Below are 5640 nucleotides of genomic sequence, written 5' to 3' on the forward strand. Positions count from 1 at the left end.
GGGGCACCTGGGTGGCACAGTCAGGTAAGCGTCTGACTTTTGGTTTTGGTTTAGGTTGTGATCTCAGGGTCTAGATTGAGCCCCGCGTCAGGCTCCACACTCAGCGCAGAATCTGCTTAAGACTCTCTCTCTCCCTCTGCCCCTCCCCCCTGCTTGCTCTCTCTCTAAAATAAATAAATCTTAAAATAAATTAAGTGTATTTCTACATTCTGTACATACACAAAGAGTTGTGCACATTAGTATATTTTGGCTATTGTATTATTATTATGTGTCTGTTATCATTATGCAAATGGAAAAATATTTTAAAGGCTGTGTAGGGGAGGACAAAATTTTCCTCTACCCTATTAGGGTTTCTGGCTGGGTCTGAAAATTAAACTGATAAAGACAGATCATAGGGGAAAAGTATACAAATTTTATTGAATTTTTACATGTACTTGGAGCCTTCACAAAAGAATGAAAACCCACAGAAGTGACCAGAGCCGGAAGCTTTTATATCCTTTAGACAAAGAAATCATACATTTGTGAAGAATTGACAAGACAAAGGATTTTGGACTAGGAGTAGTAAACAGTGTAGCCATACCTAGGAAGATAAAGGTTAGTTTAACAAGGTTTGTTTGTATGGATTTCTTGGCCCCAAATTCACCATCTTTGGTGGTAAGAATTTCTTCCCACCTCCTGGTACTGGTAGGGTACCTTTCATTTGGGAGGTTTAGGACCTGTTTCCGGGAAGAAGGGTGATTGTGGTGGGGTGGGGGAGATATCCAGAGTGACCTTCCTGCTTCTGCTGTTCTTTTTCTTTTTTTAATTCTTTCAGTTTAAGATATCTTGTATGCCAATGTGCTATATTTTGGGGTAGTGCGTTCTGAACCCTCATCAGCTGTTGTGCTCTTTTTCAAAGACAAAATAAGCATTTCAATTCAGTTTCAGAAAAAGACATCTCATGAATTTGGATTACAAAATATGACATTAAGAGGCTTATTTTTCTGGAAATTCAAGGAAAAGGAATAACCCTTACTATGTTCAGTGGTAATTTTCTAGATCTTCTTCTTGCATCAAAGGCTACCTACCTTCTTCACAAAGCACCTGCTCTAAGTGTCGACTTCCCCCCACCCCTTCTTCTCCCTTTAGGTGGGACAAGTTAATCTCCCTCTACCCCCACCTCTTTGTGTCAGTGCCAAAGACCGTGGGCTCTGAAGTGAACAGAATTGCCCTTTAAGCCAGCAACCCATAGGCAGTGGCACCCAAGGCCCCACCCCCAGCCCCCAGGGCAGACCACATAGCTGGGATTATTTCCACTGTCTCAGGAAGAAGGAGCCAAACACGGATCCTTAGCACAAGTCAAAGCCTGAAACGGAGAGAGAATAAGGACTCCTAGGCCCAGAGTAGGCTGCAAGCTGGAGGCAGATTTTGGGGAGGTTTCGCAACTACTCCATTGTAAGGGAGAAAAATTACTTTTTCCTCTGCCCTTCCAAATCCTTAGCTGGGACCCCATTGACAAGAGAAAAGCATACAAATTTATTTATATAAGTTTTAAGTGACACAGGAGCCTTCTCAAAGAAGTGAAGAACCAAAGAAATGTTAAACGTTAAGTGTTTCTGTGCTAGGTTTGATGAGAAGTACGAAGTCGTGGAAAAATATGACAAGACAAAGAGTTTCAGATAAGTGTAGTTAGCTGGGGGACAGTTGGCAAGGCCTGTTTGTCCAGATTCCTCTCTGTGTCCTTTCCTCTTTGGAGGGAAGAATACTCCTTTCTTCCAGGAGTAGGGAGGAGGGCACCTCTACCAAGAGGGTTTCACAACCTGCTGTGGGAGGAGGTCAGAAAGTCCTTTCTGTACCTGCCGTTTCTCACATTCCTTCAGCTGAAAATATTCAGTATGTCAAAGTGCCTTTTTGGGGGGTAGCATGTCCTGAACCCCATCACCATCTTTAGAAACAAGAGGAAACAAGGGTCTGCACAAATCAGGAGAAGTTTGCCCTGGGTGGCGAGGAGAGTGACAAGCAGGAGACAGGTCAATGTCATGATCTGTAGGGAGAAGATGTTAGAAACTTCAGCTCTTTACATAGCTGCCAGTCCTGCAGAGCAAAACGCAGTAATCAAGACAGCCATTGCGGACTGGTATAGCTGGGGTATCTTAGGTCTTCGTCTGAGTCCCTCTTCGAGTGTCCGATCTCACTGCAGGTGTGATACATGAGAGGGAAAATGGGTGCAAACTGAGCTCTGTGGATCAGTGCTACCCCAGATGCAGGGATTTCACGAGTTCCAAATGAGCTTCATAATTCCTGGGAGCAACAGGGCTGACAAGCCAAGGAGAGACCCCTGTGAACAAGACCCTTCTGGTGCCGCTGTGACAGGTGGGCATCACCCTGGGAAGAGACCGGCTGTAGATAGTGATATGGGGAGACTTTAAAGGGCTGTTTGAGCCTGTGTTCTGACTCCAGAACCACCCCGTCTCTTTTTTTTGGCTGTGGTTCCCGAAGGAACAGCATTTTGGATACAGAGCCATGGACTAAGGCACAGTGATAGCCAGTGTGTCCCAACAAGAGTGTGGCCGTCTTGGGTTCTGGCCTGGACAGAAGTTGCAAAGGCTGTTTTTCACCTGTCTCTTTCATTTTAGCAATATAACTTGACTATCTCTTGGCCCTTAACATTCTGCAAAATTCCTTTTAAAAATAATATAAAAATTGAACATTGGTATGAGGGCTCTCATAGTAAACATTTTTTAATATCCTGGGTAGTGAGGGTGTCGACCTTTGTTTTATTTTAGTATCATTTATACTTTACTCCTGTGTAGTAAACATGCGTATGTGTATTCTTAGTGTTTTTTAAACTGTAAGGGCTAACCTTGTGGGCATTAAGATTTGTTGTGGAAGCTGTTCCCCTGACACCATGTGGTTCACTGTCACACACCTTCCGCCTCTGCTCAGATGTCATTAGAGAAGCCATCTCTGGTCACCTGCCCAGCACCTGGCATTCCCCAACTCCCTCACCCTGTTTTATTGATCCCATAGCACTTCCTATATCCTACATCCATATTCTGTATGTGCTCGTTTGTTTGTTTATTGACTGCTTCCTCCACTGTAAGCATCAATGGGGCAAGGAATTTGGGCTTTTTAAAATGACCGTATGTCCACACAGGGCAGTGTGTGGCACGTAGTAGGCCATCAGTAAATATCTAGTAAATGAATGAACGGGTGAATGATCGGCATCGTTATAAAACCTAACTAGTCCTAGAGTTAGTAACAATTCACATTTTTACCTCTCGTGAGTCACTTAGGATGCTACGAGCTCATGGCGAACCGTCTCGGGTGTACGGGGGGCGGGGGCAGAACCGTGCTGGCTCCGTTGGCTGCCCCCGCTGGTGGGGGTAGTAAAAGCGTTTCTAACATGTTCACCTCAACACAATGTAAAGATTGTGTCTCTTCAGCACCAGCGATTGTGGCAGCCTTGCAGAGTTAAAACGAAGCCTGGATGTGCTTTGGTCTAACTCCCTTGTTTCCGTCATTGTAGGAACTGAGGGCCAGGTAGAATCAACACTTACCCAAGAAGACGAAGGAAATCCATGAACAAATTGGGGCCATGGTAAGTGCTAAACTCCATTTGAGAGATGAGGAAACTAAAGCTTATTTAGTGCTGCTAATTTCTGTCATGTCAACAGACATCGATAATTATTGTGCAGCACCCCAGGGGCCTGCTCAGCACCGGAGGAAAGTCAACAGCCCCAGGCCTAGGCACAGCGCGCAGAGTACCGCATCTGTCTGCCGGAGAATTCTGGCTCAAAGAGCCACAGTAATATTCCCAAGGAGGTGCAGTTGGGATTTGCATTCAGGCGGCTCAGATCCAGAGCTCTGCCCCGTGGTCTCTCGCGCCCTGAACCCATAATCAGCATCCAGCTCATTCCCAGGTGCTGAGGGGTTTGTGGAGGATAAATTCCGCTCTTTTCCTCTACAGCCACACACTGCTGTTTCTACCTGACAGTGATAGGTGGGAGGAACCCCCACCAATTTTGTGAGGAGCTTTCTGCCCACTCTCAAGGCCACCAGACAAGTTAACGTTATCCCTCAAGGGCTGGTCGGTCTTAAGTGACACCATCAGGTAGATATGCACTCTTCTGGACTGGATGTTTGTGTCTGCCTCCGAGCGTGGCTATATGTGGAGGTGAGTCCTCTAAGGAGGTGATTCAGGTTAAATGAAGTCATAAGAGTGGGGCCCTAATCTGTTAGGATTAATGTCCTTATAAGAAAAGATATAACTGGGGTCCAGGGCTTCAAGAGCATCCGGCTCGGGGGGTCCCAAACAAACCAGATACGGCCACTCGCTGCTGACAAAATCCAAAGGCAGAGAAACAAGAAAGGAATTTATTTCAGTGAGGCCACCTCTGGGAAGACAGCGGACTAACGTCTCAAAGACTGTCTCTGAAGTGCTGAAAATGCTTGCAGCGTTATATAAGGAAAATGCAGGACAGAGGTGGATGGGTGCATGCAGGTGGGCAGTGAAGGTCAAATCGATCACTGTCTTGGAGTCCATCAGGGACTGGTCTTGCTGGCTCTGGCTCAGGGCAATCCTTGTTGCTTGAGGGGATGTTTTCTATTCCTATCAGGGGATGCTTTGCCCTCAGGGTCTGCTGCCTAAGCCAAGAGACTGGCTGGAAAGAAGAACCCGGGGTGCCTGGGTGGCTCAGTCAGTTGAGCATCCGACTTTTGATTTCAGCTCAGGTCATGATCTTAGGGTTCTGAGATCGAGCCCTGTTCTCGGCTCCCGACTCTGTGGTGTCTGTTTAAGATTCTCTCACTTCCTCTCCCTCTGCCCTCCCCCCTGCCCCATAAATAAATAAATCTTTAAAAAGAAGAAAGAAAAATCCAACTAAAAAGTTTCAGGTCAAATGGAGGCAACCGAAGGTCTCTTTCAAAGATACCAAGAGAGCTGGCTTGCTATCTCTGCCCACGTGTAGACACTGAAGAAAAGACTAAATGGAGGACATGGCCAGAAGGAGCCAGGAAGGGAGGCCTCACCAGAAACCAAATCAGCTGGAACCTTGATCTTGGACTTCTTGGACTTCTCACCTCCAGAACTATGAGAAAATACATTTCTGTCATCCATCCAGCTTGTGGTGTTTGATTATGGTGGCGTGAGCAGATGAATATATGCACCCTTCAGACTGAAGCTTTATTTGGTAGGACAAACTTTGCCTCTTCCTAGAACAGTCTAGCTAAAGCTACCATGGAATGTAAAATGCTTAACTAGATGCTTGCCTTGTTCAAGTCTGCAGCACCCATATTCAGAATTGAAGGTACCTTAGTTCAAAAGAGAAACATGGTAGCTCTTGTTTTCCTTTGGGGTCACGGGAGGGCTGATATTAATGATATTCCCAAGACAAAAGGGGACTCTTTCAAAAGTCATCAGATTCCACTTTCGGAAGCAGAGATAGCCATTCACACTCCTGCCTGTGTTACAGACAGGGACAACCACAGAACTCCTCCATCACTGGGCACTGTAAAAAGAGATTTCGAAACAGAGCCAGCAAACCGAGCTGAGAGAGTCTCTTCTAAAATTGGGTCTGGAGGCCCTAAGGGAGGAGAGACTTAGGCACATCCTTGTGGGAGAAATTATGAACTTTTTGCACTTTACAGCTGGCCACATGG

General features: G+C 45.9%; 1 pseudogene; it reads right to left on the reverse strand.

Moving 5' to 3' along the window:
• Nucleotides 1–2056: 2056 nt before the first annotated feature.
• LOC129046070 (succinate dehydrogenase cytochrome b560 subunit, mitochondrial-like) lies at nucleotides 2057–3503 on the reverse strand (annotated as a pseudogene).
• Between the last annotated feature and the right edge of the window lie 2137 nt (nucleotides 3504–5640).

The sequence above is a fragment of the Mirounga angustirostris genome, unplaced genomic scaffold (genome assembly GCF_029215605.1).
Source record: "Mirounga angustirostris isolate CCGP_5_RB_7025 unplaced genomic scaffold, mMirAng1.0.hap1 SCAF_15, whole genome shotgun sequence".
NCBI classification, from domain to species: domain Eukaryota; kingdom Metazoa; phylum Chordata; class Mammalia; order Carnivora; family Phocidae; genus Mirounga; species Mirounga angustirostris.